This window comes from Somniosus microcephalus, chromosome 8 (genome assembly GCF_052327205.1).
Source record: "Somniosus microcephalus isolate GS21.2 chromosome 8, FLI_Smic_1.0, whole genome shotgun sequence".
Classification (NCBI taxonomy): Eukaryota; Metazoa; Chordata; class Chondrichthyes; order Squaliformes; family Somniosidae; genus Somniosus; species Somniosus microcephalus.
The window spans coordinates 132,090,535-132,107,471 of record NC_140994.1 but is presented as its reverse complement, the minus strand read 5'-3'; positions in this window follow the sequence as shown (position 1 = coordinate 132,107,471).

The window sequence follows — 16,937 nt, the reverse complement described above, 5'->3', positions numbered from 1 at the left end:
AAACGATATTGTCCTCACATGTTATTGTCCTCATCTGATGTTGTCCTCACGTAATATTGTCCTCACCTGATATTGTCCTCACTTGATATTGTCTTCACCTGATATTATTCCCAACTGATGTTGTCCTCACCTGATATTGTCCTCACCTCCTATTGTCTTCATCTGATATTGACCTCACCTGATATTGTCCTCCAATGATGTTGTCCTCACCTGATATTGTCCTCACCTGATGTTGTCCGCACCTGATAGTGTCTTCACCTGATATTGTCCTCACCTGATTTTGACCTCACCTGATATTGTCCTCACCTGATGTTGTCCTCAACTGACATTGTCTTCACCTGATGTTGTCCTCACATGAAGTTGTCTTCACCTGATATTGACTGATGTATTAAAACTCACCATGCACTTGGTTTGAGCATAAAGCAAGGCTTTAATCAACTTGTTTCAGAACATGGAGGTCTAGTTGCACTTCACTAGTTCCTTGTCTTACAAAATGTCCCTGGGTGCTGGGGCCGACGCCCGAGTATTTATACTCCTTGGATGGCACCACCAGCTGGCCATCCAGCGTTATTTCAAGAGTAGTTCCTTGATTAATGATAAGATTTATAACATTGACCTCACCTGATATTGTCCTCACCCGATACAGTCCTCACCTGCTATTGTCCTCACCTGATACTGTCTTCACCTGATATTATCCACACCCGATGCTGTCCTAACATGATGCTGTCTTCACCTGATATTGACCTCACCTGATATTAACTTCATCTGATATTGTCCTCACCTGATGCTGTTCTCACCTGATATTGCCCTCACCTGATATTGACCTCACCTGATGTTGTCCTCACCTGGTGTTTTCTTCACCTGATATTGACCTCAACTGATATTGTCCTCATCCGATGCTGTCCTCGCATGATATTGTCCTCACCCAATGTTGTCCTCACCTGATATTGTCCTCACCTGATATTGTCTTCACCTGATGCTGTCCTCACATGATGTTGTCTTCACCTGATATTGAACTCACCTGATATTGTCCTCACCCAATGTTGTCCTCACCTAATATTGTCCTCACCCAATGTTGTCCTCACCTGATATTGTCCTCACCCAATGCTGTCCTTGACTGATAGTGTCCTCACCTGATATTGCCTTCACCTGATGCTGTTCTCACCTGATATTGTCTTCACCTGATATTGTCCTCACCTGATGTTGTCCTCACTTGATGTTGTCCTCACTGATATTGTCTTCACCTGATATTGTCCTCACCTGATGCTGTCCTCACCTGATGTTGTCCTCAACTGATATTGTGATCACCTGATGCTGCCCTCACCTAATATTGTCCTCACCCGCTATTGTCTTCACCTGATATTGTCCTCATCTGATGTTGTCCTCACCAATGTTGTCCTCACCTGATATTGTCTTCACCTGATATTGTCCTCACATGATGTAGTCTTCACCTGATATTGAACTCATCCAATATTGTCCTCAACTGATGCTGTCCTCACCTGATATTGTCCTCGCCTGATATTATCTTCACCTGATATTGTCTTCACCTGATATTGACCTCACACAATGTTGCCCTCAACAGATATTGTCCTCACCTGATATTGTGCTCACCACATTTTGTCCTCACCCGGTGTTGTCTTCACCTGATATTGATCTCACCTGATATTGTCTTCACCCGATATTGCTCTCAGCTGATATGTCCTCACATGATGCTGTCTTCACCTGATATGGACCTCACCTGATATTGACCTCACCTGATGCTGACCTCACCTGATATTGTCCTCACCCCAATGTTGTCCTCACCTGATATTGTCCTTACCTGATATTGTCCTCACCTGATGTTGTCCTCTCCTGATATTGTCTTCACCTAATATTGAGCTCACCTGATATTTTCTTCACCTGATATTATCTTCACCTGATATTGTCTTCACCTGATATTGTTGTCACCTGATATTGTCCTCACCCGATGCTGTCCTCGCCTGATATTGACTTCACCTGATATTGTTCTCACCCGATGCTGTCCTTATCTGATATTGTCCTCACCTGGTATAGGCTTCACCTAATGTTGTCCTCACCTGTCTTCACCTGATGTTGTCCTCACCTGATGTTGTACTCACCTGATATTGTCTTCACCTGATATTGTCTTCAGCTGATAGTGTTCTGACCTGATATTGTCCTCACCCAACGCTGTCCTCGCCTTATATTGTGCTCACCTGATATTGTCCTCACCGGATGCTGACCTCGCCTGATATTGCCCTCACCTGATATTGTCTTCACCTGATATTATTCCCACCTGATATTGTCCTCACCTGATATTGTCCTCACCTCGTATTGTCTTCACCTGATATTGACCTCACCTGAAATTGCCTTCACTTGATATTGTCCTCACCTGATTTCATCACATGATATTGTCCTCACCTGATATTGTCTTCACCTGATGTTGTCCTCTCCAGATTTTTTCCTCACCTGATGTTGTCCTCACCTGATATTGTCTTCCCCTGATATTGTCTTCACCTGATATTGTTCTCACCTGATATTGTCCTCACTGAATGCTGTCCTCACCTGATATTGTCTTCCCCTGATATTGTCTTCACCTGATATTGTTCTCACCTGATATTGTCCTCACTGAATGCTGTCCTCGCCTGATGTCATCACATGATATTGTCCTCACCTGATTTTTTCCTCACCTGATGTTGACCTCACCTGATATTGTCTTCACCTGATATTGTCCTCACCTGATGTCATCACATGAAATTGTCTTCACCTGATATTGTCTTCACCTGATATCATTCTCAACTGATGTTGTCCTCACCTGATATTGCACTCACCTGGTGTTGTCTTCACCTGGTATGGACATCACCTGATATTGTCTTCACCTGATATTGTCCTCACCTGATATTGTCCTCACTTCATGTTGTCTTCACCTGATATTGTCCTCACCCCATTCTGTCCTCGCCTGATATTGTCCTCACCTGATATTGTCTTCACCTAATGTTGTCCTCACCTGATGTTGTCCTCACCTGATGTTGTCCTCCCCTGATATTGTCTTCACCTGATATTGTTTCACCTGATATTGTTCTCACCTGATATTGTCCTCACCCAATGCTGTCCTCACCTGATATAGTCCTCCCTGATATTGTCTTCGCCTGATATTGTTCTCACCTGAGGTTGTCCTCACCTGATGTTGTCCTCACCTGCTGTTGTCTTCACCTGATATTGTCCTCACCTGATGTTGTCCTCACATGATGTTGTCTTCACCTGATATTGACTGACGTATTAAAACTCACTATGCACTTGGTTTGAGCATAAAGCAAGGCTTTAATCAACTTGTTTCAGAATATGGAGGTCTTGTTGTACTTCACTAGTTCCTTGTCTTACAATATGTCCCTGATGGCTGGGGCCAGCGGCCGAGTATTTATACTCCTTGGACGGCGCCACCAACTGGCCATCCAACGTTATTTCACGAGTAGTTTCTTGATGAATGATGAGATTTATAACATTGACCTCACCTGATATTGTCCTCACCCGATGCTGTCCTCACCTGATATTTTCCTCTCCTGATATTGCCTTCCCCTGATAATGTCCTCACCTGATGTTGTCCTCACATGATGTTGTCTTCACCTGATATTGACCTCACCTGATATTGCCCTCACCTGATGCTGTTCTCACCTGATATTGTCCTCACCTGATATTGTCCTCACCTGATGTTGTCCTCACCTGATTTTGTCCTCACGTGTTGTTGTCTTCACCTGAGATTGACCTCACCTGATATCACCCTCACCTGATACTGTTCTCACCTGATATTGTCCTCACCCAATGTTGTCCTCACATGATACTCTCCTCACCCAATTTTGTCATCACCTGACATTGCCCTCACCTAATGTTGTCCTCACCTGATGTTGTCTTCACCTGATATTGTCCACACCTGATGTTGTCCTCACATGATTTTGTATTCACCTGATATTGACCTCACCATATATAGTCCTCACCTGATATTGTCCTCACCCAATGTTGTCCTCACCCGATATTGTCCTCACGTGAGATTGTCCTCACCTGATGTTGTCCTCACCTAACATTGTCCACACCTGATATTGTCCTCACTTGATACTGTCTTCACCTGATGTTGTCCTCACCTGATATTGTCCTCAACTCGTATTGTCTTCACCTGATATTGACCTCACCTGATATTGTCTTCACCTGATATTTTCCTCACCTGATGTCATCACATGATATTGTCCTCACCTGATATTGTCTTCACCTGATGTTGTCCTCACCTGATTTTTTCCTCACCTGAGTTTGGCCTCACCCAATGTTGTCCTCACCTGACATTGCCCTCACCTAATTTTGTCCTCACCTGATGTTGTCGTCACCTGATATTGTCCACACCTGATGTTGTCCTCACATGATTTTGTATTCACCTGATATTGACCTCACCTTATATTGTCCTCACCTGGTATTGTCCTCACCCAATGGTTTCCTCATCCGATATTGTTCTCACCTGATATTGTCCTCACCTGATGTTGTCCTCAACTAATATTGTCCTCACCTGATTTTGTCCTCACTTGATATTGTCTTCACCTGATATTATTCCCACCTGATGTTGTCCTCATCTGATATTGTCCTCACCTCATATTGCCTTCACCTGATATTGACCTCACCTGATATTGTCTTCACCTGATATTGTCCTCACCTGATGTCATCACATGATATTATCCTCACCTAATGTTTTCTGCACCTGATGTTGCCCTCACCTGATTTTTTCCTCACCTGAGGTTGTCCTCACCTGATATTGTCTTCAACTGATATTGGCTTCACCTGATATAGTTCTCACCTGATATTGTCCTCACCCAATGATGTCCTCGACTGATGTCATCACATGATATTGTCCTCACCTGATTATTTCCTCACCTGATATTGACATCACCTGATATTGTCTTCACCAGATATTGTGCTCACCTGGTTTTGTTCCCACCTGGTATTGTCCTCACCCGATATTGTCCTCCCCTGATGTTGTCCTCACCCGATGCTGTCCTCACCTGATATTGAACTCACCTGATATTGTGTTCACCTGATGTTGTCCTCACCTGATATTGTCTTCACCAGCTATTGAGCTCACCTGATATTGTCCTCACATGATGTTGTCCTCACATGATGTTGTCTTCACCTGATATTTTCCTCACCTGATATTGTGTTCACCTGATTTTGAGCTCACCTGACATTGTCTTCACCTGATCTTGTTCCCACCTGATGCTGTCCTCAACTGATATTGTCCTCACCTGATATTTTCTTCACCTGATATTGAGCTCACCTGATATTGTCCTCACCTGATGTTGTCCTCACATGATGTTGTCCTCACCTGATATTCTCCTCACCTGATATGGTCATCACCTGATGTAGACCTCACCTGATATTATCTTCAGCTGATTTTGACCTCACCTGATATTGCCTTCCCCTGATATTGTTCCCACCTGATATTTTCCTCACCCGATGCTGTCCATGCCTGATATTGCCCTCAACTGATATTGTCTTCACCTGATATTATTCCCACCTGATATTGTCCTCACCTGATATTGTCCTCATGTCGTATTGACTTCACCTGATATTGACCTCACCTGATATTGTCTTCACCTGATATTGTCCTCACCTAATGTCATCACATGACATTGTCCTCACCTGATACTGTCTTCACCTGATGTTGTCCTAACCAGATTTTTTCCACACTTGATGTTGTCCTCACCTGATATTGTCTTCACCTGATATTGTCTTCACCTGATATTGTTCTCACCTGATATTGTCCTCACTGAATGCTGTCCTCGCCTGATGTCACCACATGATATTGTCCTCACCTGATTTTTTCCTCACCTGATGTTGACCTCATCTGATATTGTCTTCACCTGATTGTGTCCACACCTGATGTCATCACCTGATATTGTCCTCACCTGATATTGTCTTCAGCTGATATTATTCTCACCTGATGTTGTCCTCACCTGATATTGCCCTCACCTGGTGTTGTCTTCACCTGGTATTGACATCACCTGATATTGTCTTCACCTGATATTGTCCTCACCTGATGTTGTCCTTACTTGATGTTGTATTTACCTGATATTGTCCTCAACCGATTCAGTCCTCACCTGATATTATCCTCACCTGATATTGTCTTCACCTAATGTTGTCCTCACATGCTGTTGTCCTCACCTGATGTTGTCCTCACCTGATATTGTCTTCACCTGATATTGTCTTCACCTGATATTGTTCTCACCTGATATTGTCTTCACCCAATGCTGTCCTCGCCTGATATAGACCTCACCTGATAATGTCTTCGCCTGATATTTTTCTCACCTGAGGTTGTCCTCACCTGATGTTGTCCTCACCTGGTGTTGTCTTCACCTGATATTGTCTTCACCTGATGTTGTCCTCACATGATGTTGTCTTCACCTGATATTGATTGATGTATTAAAACTCACAATGCACTTGGTTTGAGCATAAAGCAAGGCTTTAATCAACTTGTTTCAGAATATGGAGGTCTTGTTGTGCTTCACTAGTTCCTTGTCTTACAAAATGTCCCTGTTGGCTGGGACCGACGGCCGAGTATTTAAACTCCTTGGACGGTGCCACCAGCTGGCCATCCAGCATTATTTCACAAGTAGTTTCTTGATGAATGATGAGATTTATAACATTGACCTCACCTGATATTGTCCTCACCCGATGCTGTCCTCACCTGATATATTCCTCTCCTGATGTTGCCTTCACCTGATAATGTCCTCACCTGATGTTGTCCTCACATGATGTTGCCTTCACCTGATATTGACCTCACCTGATATTTCCCTCACCTGATGCTGCTCTCACCTGATATTGTCCTCACCTGATATTGTCCTCACCTGATGTTGTCCTCGCCTGGTTTTGTCCTCACCTGTTGTTGTCGTCACCTGAGATTGATCTCACCTGATATTACCCTCACCTGATACTGTTCTCACCTGATATTGTCCTCACCCAATGTTGTCCTCACATGATACTCTCCTCACCCAATTTTGTCCTCACCTGACATTGACCTCTCCTAATGTTGTCCTCACCTGATGTTGTCTTCACCTGATATTATCCACACCTGATGTTGTCCTCACATGATTTTGTATTCACCTGATATTGACCACAGCTTATATTGTCCTCACCTGATATTGTCCTCAACCAATGTTGTCCTCACCCGATATTGTACTCACCTGATATTTTCCTCAGCTGATGTTGTCCTCACCTAATATTGTCTGCACCTGATATTCTCCTCACTTGATATTGTCTTCAACTGATATTATTCCCACCTGATGTTGTCATCACCTGATATTGTCCTCACCTTGTATTGTCTTCACCTGATATTGACCTCACCTGATATTGTCTTCACTGATATTGTCCTCACCTAATTTTTTCCTCACCTGAGGTTGTCCTCACCCAATGTTGTCCTCACCTGACATTGCCCTCACCTAATGTTGTCCTCACCTGATGTTGTCTTCACCTGATATTGTCCACACCTGATGTTGTCCTCACATGATTTTGTATTCACCTGATATTGACCTCAACTTATATTGTCCTCACCTGATATTATCCTCACCCAATGTTGTCCTCACCCAATATTGTCCTCACCTGATATTGTCCTCACCTGATGTTGTCCTCACCTAATATTGTCCTCACCTGATATTGTCCTCACTTGATATTGTCTTCACCTGATATTATTCCCACCTGATGCTGTCCTCACCTGATGTTGTCCTCACCTCGTATTGTCTTCACTTGATATTGGCCTCACCTGATATTGTGTTCACCTGATGTTGTCCTCACCTGATGTCATCACATGATATTGTCCTCACCTGATATCGTCTTCACCTGATGTTGTCCTGACCTGATTTTTTCCTCACCTGAGGTTGTCCTCACCTGATATTATCTTCACCAGATATTGTCTTCACCTGATATTTCTCTCACCTGATATTGTCCTCACCCAATGCTGGCCTCGCCTGATGTCATCACATGATATTGTCCTCACCTGATTATTTCCTCACCTGATGTTGACCTCACCTGAAGCCATCACATGAAATTGTCCTCATCTGATATTGTCTTCACCTGATATTATTCTCACCTGATGTTGTCCTCACCTGATATTGCCCTCACCTGTTTTTGTCTTCACCTAGTATTGACATAACCTGATATTGTCTTCACCTGATATTGTGCTCACCTGGTTTTGTCTTCACCTGATATTGTCCTCACCTGATGTTTTCCTCACATGAGGTTGTCTTCACCTGATATTGACTGATGTATTAAAACTCACTATGCACTTGGTTTGAGCATAAAGCAAGGCTTTAATCAATTTGTTTCAGAAATTGGAGGCCTAGTTGTACTTCACTAGTACCTTGTCTTACAAAATGTTCCTGATGCTGGTGCCGACGCCTGAGTATTTATACTCCTTGGACGGCGTCACCAGCTGGCTGTCCAGCATTATTTCATGAGTTGTTTCTTGATTAATGATGAGATTTTTAACATTGACCTCAACTGATATTGTCCTCACCTGATGCTGTCCTCACCTGATGTTGTCCTCATCTGATATTTTCCTCACCTGATATTGTCCTCACCTGATTTTGTCTTCAACTGATATTGTCCTCACCCAATGTTGTCCTCACCAGATATTGTCCTCACCCAATGTTGTCTTCACCTGATATTGTCCACACCTGATATTGTCCTCACCTGATGTTGTCCTCACCTGACATTGTCTTCACCTGATATTGTCTTCACTTGATATTGTTCCCACCTGGTATTGTCCTCACCTGATATTGTCCTCGCCTGATGTTGTCCTCAACCGATGCTGTCCTCACCTGATATTGAACTCACCTGATGTTCCGTTCACCTGATTTTGTCCTCACCTGATATTGTCTTCACCTGCTATTGAGCTCACCTGATATTGTCCTCACATGATGTTGTCCTCACATGATGTTGTCTTCACCTGATTTTGAGCTCACCTGATATTGTCTTCACCTGATATTATTCGCACCTGACATTGTCCTCACCTGATCTTGTCCTCACCTGATATTTTCTTCACCTGATATTGAGCTCACCTGATATTGTCCTCACTTGATGTTGTCCTCACATGATGTTGTCCTCACCTGATATTGTCTTCACCTGATATTGTCATCACCTGATGTAGTCCTCACCTGATATTGTCTTCAGCTGATTTTGACCTCACCTGATATTGCCTTCACCTGATATTGTTCCCACCTGATATTGTCCTCACCCGATGCTGCCCACACCTGATATTGCCCTCACCTGATATTGACCTCACCTGATATTATCCCCACCTGATGTTGTCCTCACCTGATATTGTCCTCACGTCGTATTGTCTTCACCTGATATTGACCTCACCTGATATTGTCCTCACTGAATGCTGTCTTCGCCTGATGTCATCACATGATCCTGTCCTACCTGATTTTTTCCTCACCTGATGTTGACCTCACCTGATATTATCTTCACCTGATAGTGTCCTCACCTGATGTCATCACCTGATATTGTCCTCACCTGATATTGTCTTCACCTGATACTATTCTCACCTGATGTTGTCCTCACCTGATATTGCCCTCACCTAGGTGTTGTCTTCACCTGGTATTGACATCACCTGATATTGTCTTCACCTGATATTGTCCTCACCTGGTGTTGTCCTCACTTGATGTTGTCTTTACCTGATATTGTCCTCACCCGATTCAGTCTTCGCCTGATATTGTCCTCACCTGATATTATCTTCACCTAATGTTGTCCTCACATGATGTTGTTTTCACCTGATGTTGTCCTCACCTGATATTGTCTTCACCTGATATTGTCTTCACCTGATATTGTTCTCACCTGATATTGTCCTCACACAATGCAGTCCTTGCCTGATATAGACCTCACCTGATATTGTCTTCGCCTGATATTTTTCTCACCTGAGGTTGTCCTCACCAGATGTTGTCCTCAGCTGGTGTTGTTTTCACCTGATATTGTCTTCACCTGATGTTGTCCTCACATGATGCTGTCTTCACCTGATATTGACTGACATATTAAAACTCACTATGCACTTGGTTTGAGCATAAAGCAAGGCTTTAGTCAACTTGTTTCAGAACATGGAGGTCTAGTTGTTCTTCACTTGTTCCTTGTCTTACAAAATGTCCCTGTTGGCTGGGGCCGATGGCCGGGTATTTATACTCCTTGGAAGGCGCCACCAGCTGGCCGTCCAGCATTAATTCACGAGTAGTTTCTTGATGAACGATGTGATTTATAACATTGACCTCACCTGATATTGTCCTCACCCGATGCTGTCCTCACCTGATATTTTCCTCTCCTGATATTGTCTTCACCTGATAATGTCCTCACCTGATGTTGTACTCACATGATGCTGTCTTCACCTGATATTGTCCTCACCTGATATTGTCCTCACCTGATGTTGTCCTCACATGGTTTTGTCCTCACCTTTTGTTGTCTTCACCTGAGATTGACCTCACCTGATATTGCCCTCACCTGATACTGTTCTCACCTGATATTTTCCTCACCCAATGTTGTCCTCACCTGATACTGTCCTCAACCAAATTTGTCCTCATCTGATATTTTCCTCACCTGATGCTGTCCTCACCTGATGTTGTCCTCACCTGATATTGTCCTCACCCAATGTTGTCCTCACCTGACATTGCCCTCACCTAATGTTGTCCTCACGTGATGTTGTCTTCACCTGATATTGTCCATACCTGATGTTGTCCTCACATGATTTTGTATTCACCTTATATTGACCTCACCTTATATTCTCCTCACCAGATATTGTCCTCACTTGATATAGTCCTCACCTGATTTTATCTTCTCCTGATATTGTCTTCAGCCAATGTTGTCCTCAAACGATATTGTCCTCACATGTTATTGTCCTCATCTGATGTCCTCACGTAATATTGTCCTCACCTGACATTGTCCTCACTTGATATTGTCTTCACCTGATATTATTCCCAACTGATGTTGTCCTCACCTGATATTGTCCTCACCTCCTATTGTCTTCATCTGATATTGACCTCACCTGATATTGTCTTCACCTGATATTGTCCTCACCTGATGTCATCACATGATATTTTCCTCACCTGATATTGTCTTCACCTGATGTTGTACTCACCTGATTTTTTCCTCACCTGAGGTTGTCCTCACCTGATATTGTCTTCACCTGATATTGTTCTCACCTGATATTGTCCTCACCCAATGCTGTCCTCGCCTGATTTCATCACATGATATTGTCCTCACCTGATTATTTCCTCACCTGATGTTGACCTCACCTGATATTGTTCTCACCAGATATTGTCATCACCTGAAGTCATCACATGATATTGTCCTCACCTGATATTGTCTTCACCTGATATTATTCTCACCTGATATTGTCCTCACCTGATATTGTCCTCACCTGATGTTGTCCTCACCTAATATTGTCCTCACCTGATATTGTCCTCACTTGATATTGTCTTCACCTGATATTATTCCCACCTGATGCTGTCCTCACCTGATGTTGTCCTCACCTCGTATTGTCTTCACTTGATATTGGCCTCACCTGATATTGTGTTCACCTGATGTTGTCCTCACCTGATGTCATCACATGATATTATCCTCACCTAATGTTTTCTGCACCTGATGTTGCCCTCACCTGATTTTTTCCTCACCTGAGGTTGTCCTCACCTGATATTGTCTTCAACTGATATTGGCTTCACCTGATATAGTTCTCACCTGATATTGTCCTCACCCAATGATGTCCTCGACTGATGTCATCACATGATATTGTCCTCACCTGATTATTTCCTCACCTGATATTGACATCACCTGATATTGTCTTCACCAGATATTGTGCTCACCTGGTTTTGTTCCCACCTGGTATTGTCCTCACCCGATATTGTCCTCCCCTGATGTTGTCCTCACCCGATGCTGTCCTCACCTGATATTGAACTCACCTGATATTGTGTTCACCTGATGTTGTCCTCACCTGATATTGTCTTCACCAGCTATTGAGCTCACCTGATATTGTCCTCACATGATGTTGTCCTCACATGATGTTGTCTTCACCTGATATTTTCCTCACCTGATATTGTGTTCACCTGATTTTGAGCTCACCTGACATTGTCTTCACCTGATCTTGTTCCCACCTGATGCTGTCCTCAACTGATATTGTCCTCACCTGATATTTTCTTCACCTGATATTGAGCTCACCTGATATTGTCCTCACCTGATGTTGTCCTCACATGATGTTGTCCTCACCTGATATTCTCCTCACCTGATATGGTCATCACCTGATGTAGACCTCACCTGATATTATCTTCAGCTGATTTTGACCTCACCTGATATTGCCTTCCCCTGATATTGTTCCCACCTGATATTTTCCTCACCCGATGCTGTCCATGCCTGATATTGCCCTCAACTGATATTGTCTTCACCTGATATTATTCCCACCTGATATTGTCCTCACCTGATATTGTCCTCATGTCGTATTGACTTCACCTGATATTGACCTCACCTGATATTGTCTTCACCTGATATTGTCCTCACCTAATGTCATCACATGACATTGTCCTCACCTGATACTGTCTTCACCTGATGTTGTCCTAACCAGATTTTTTCCACACCTGATGTTGTCCTCACCTGATATTGTCTTCACCTGATATTGTCTTCACCTGATATTGTTCTCACCTGATATTGTCCTCACTGAATGCTGTCCTCGCCTGATGTCACCACATGATATTGTCCTCACCTGATTTTTTCCTCACCTGATGTTGACCTCATCTGATATTGTCTTCACCTGATTGTGTCCACACCTGATGTCATCACCTGATATTGTCCTCACCTGATATTGTCTTCAGCTGATATTATTCTCACCTGATGTTGTCCTCACCTGATATTGCCCTCACCTGGTGTTGTCTTCACCTGGTATTGACATCACCTGATATTGTCTTCACCTGATATTGTCCTCACCTGATGTTGTCCTTACTTGATGTTGTATTTACCTGATATTGTCCTCAACCGATTCAGTCCTCACCTGATATTATCCTCACCTGATATTGTCTTCACCTAATGTTGTCCTCACATGCTGTTGTCCTCACCTGATGTTGTCCTCACCTGATATAGTCTTCACCTGATATTGTCTTCACCTGATATTGTTCTCACCTGATATTGTCTTCACCCAATGCTGTCCTCGCCTGATATAGACCTCACCTGATAATGTCTTCGCCTGATATTTTTCTCACCTGAGGTTGTCCTCACCTGATGTTGTCCTCACCTGGTGTTGTCTTCACCTGATATTGTCTTCACCTGATGTTGTCCTCACATGATGTTGTCTTCACCTGATATTGATTGATGTATTAAAACTCACAATGCACTTGGTTTGAGCATAAAGCAAGGCTTTAATCAACTTGTTTCAGAATATGGAGGTCTTGTTGTGCTTCACTAGTTCCTTGTCTTACAAAATGTCCCTGTTGGCTGGGACCGACGGCCGAGTATTTAAACTCCTTGGACGGTGCCACCAGCTGGCCATCCAGCATTATTTCACAAGTAGTTTCTTGATGAATGATGAGATTTATAACATTGACCTCACCTGATATTGTCCTCACCCGATGCTGTCCTCACCTGATATATTCCTCTCCTGATGTTGTCTTCACCTGATAATGTCCTCACCTGATGTTGTCCTCACATGATGTTGCCTTCACCTGATATTGACCTCACCTGATATTTCCCTCACCTGATGCTGCTCTCACCTGATATTGTCCTCACCTGATATTGTCCTCACCTGATGTTGTCCTCGCCTGGTTTTGTCCTCACCTGTTGTTGTCGTCACCTGAGATTGATCTCACCTGATATTACCCTCACCTGATACTGTTCTCACCTGATATTGTCCTCACCCAATGTTGTCCTCACATGATACTCTCCTCACCCAATTTTGTCCTCACCTGACATTGACCTCTCCTAATGTTGTCCTCACCTGACGTTGTCTTCACCTGATATTATCCACACCTGATGTTGTCCTCACATGATTTTGTATTCACCTGATATTGACCACAGCTTATATTGTCCTCACCTGATATTGTCCTCAACCAATGTTGTCCTCACCCGATATTGTACTCACCTGATATTTTCCTCAGCTGATGTTGTCCTCACCTAATATTGTCTGCACCTGATATTCTCCTCACTTGATATTGTCTTCAACTGATATTATTCCCACCTGATGTTGTCATCACCTGATATTGTCCTCACCTTGTATTGTCTTCACCTGATATTGACCTCACCTGATATTGTCTTCACCTGATATTGTCCTCACCTAATTTTTTCCTCACCTGAGGTTGTCCTCACCCAATGTTGTCCTCACCTGACATTGCCCTCACCTAATGTTGTCCTCACCTGATGTTGTCTTCACCTGATATTGTCCACACCTGATGTTGTCCTCACATGATTTTGTATTCACCTGATATTGACCTCAACTTATATTGTCCTCACCTGATATTATCCTCACCCAATGTTGTCCTCACCCAATATTGTCCTCACCTGATATTGTCCTCACCTGATGTTGTCCTCACCTAATATTGTCCTCACCTGATATTGTCCTCACTTGATATTGTCTTCACCTGATATTATTCCCACCTGATGCTGTCCTCACCTGATGTTGTCCTCACCTCGTATTGTCTTCACTTGATATTGGCCTCACCTGATATTGTGTTCACCTGATGTTGTCCTCACCTGATGTCATCACATGATATTGTCCTCACCTGATATCGTCTTCACCTGATGTTGTCCTGACCTGATTTTTTCCTCACCTGAGGTTGTCCTCACCTGATATTGTCTTCACCAGATATTGTCTTCACCTGATATTGCTCTCACCTGATATTGTCCTCACCCAATGCTGGCCTCGCCTGATGTCATCACATGATATTGTCCTCACCTGATTATTTCCTCACCTGATGTTGACCTCACCTGAAGCCATCACATGAAATTGTCCTCATCTGATATTGTCTTCACCTGATATTATTCTCACCTGATGTTGTCCTCACCTGATATTGCCCTCACCTGTTTTTGTCTTCACCTAGTATTGACATAACCTGATATTGTCTTCACCTGATATTGTGCTCACCTGGTTTTGTCTTCACCTGATATTGTCCTCACCTGATGTTGTCCTCACATGAGGTTGTCTTCACCTGATATTGACTGATGTATTAAAACTCACTATGCACTTGGTTTGAGCATAAAGCAAGGCTTTAATCAATTTGTTTCAGAAATTGGAGGCCTAGTTGTACTTCACTAGTACCTTGTCTTACAAAATGTTCCTGATGCTGGTGCCGACGCCTGAGTATTTATACTCCTTGGACGGCGTCACCAGCTGGCTGTCCAGCATTATTTCACGAGTTGTTTCTTGATTAATGATGAGATTTTTAACATTGACCTCAACTGATATTGTCCTCACCTGATGCTGTCCTCACCTGATGTTGTCCTCACCTGATATTTTCCTCACCTGATATTGTCCTCACCTGATTTTGTCTTCAACTGATATTGTCCTCACCCAATGTTGTCCTCACCAGATATTGTCCTCACCCAATGTTGTCTTCACCTGATATTGTCCACACCTGATATTGTCCTCACCTGATGTTGTCCTCACCTGACATTGTCTTCACCTGATATTGTCTTCACTTGATATTGTTCCCACCTGGTATTGTCCTCACCTGATATTGTCCTCGCCTGATGTTGTCCTCAACCGATGCTGTCCTCACCTGATATTGAACTCACCTGATGTTCCGTTCACCTGATTTTGTCCTCACCTGATATTGTCTTCACCTGCTATTGAGCTCACCTGATATTGTCCTCACATGATGTTGTCCTCACATGATGTTGTCTTCACCTGATTTTGAGCTCACCTGATATTGTCTTCACCTGATATTATTCGCACCTGACATTGTCCTCACCTGATCTTGTCCTCACCTGATATTTTCTTCACCTGATATTGAGCTCACCTGATATTGTCCTCACTTGATGTTGTCCTCACATGATGTTGTCCTCACCTGATATTGTCTTCACCTGATATTGTCATCACCTGATGTAATCCTCACCTGATATTGTCTTCAGCTGATTTTGACCTCACCTGATATTGCCTTCACCTGATATTGTTCCCACCTGATATTGTCCTCACCCGATGCTGCCCACACCTGATATTGCCCTCACCTGATATTGACCTCACCTGATATTATCCCCACCTGATGTTGTCCTCACCTGATATTGTCCTCACGTCGTATTGTCTTCACCTGATATTGACCTCACCTGATATTGTCCTCACTGAATGCTGTCTTCGCCTGATGTCATCACATGATCCTGTCCTACCTGATTTTTTCCTCACCTGATGTTGACCTCACCTGATATTATCTTCACCTGATAGTGTCCTCACCTGATGTCATCACCTGATATTGTCCTCACCTGATATTGTCTTCACCTGATACTATTCTCACCTGATGTTGTCCTCACCTGATATTGCCCTCACCTAGGTGTTGTCTTCACCTGGTATTGACATCACCTGATATTGTCTTCACCTGATATTGTCCTCACCTGGTGTTGTCCTCACTTGATGTTGTCTTTACCTGATATTGTCCTCACCCGATTCAGTCTTCGCCTGATATTGTCCTCACCTGATATTATCTTCACCTAATGTTGTCCTCACATGATGTTGTTTTCACCTGATGTTGTCCTCACCTGATATTGTCTTCACCTGATATTGTCTTCACCTGATATTGTTCTCACCTGATATTGTCCTCACACAATGCAGTCCTTGCCTGATATAGACCTCACCTGATATTGTCTTCGCCTGATATTTTTCTCACCTGAGGTTGTCCTCACCAGATGTTGTCCTCAGCTGGTGTTGTTTTCACCTGATATTGTCTTCACCTGATGTTGTC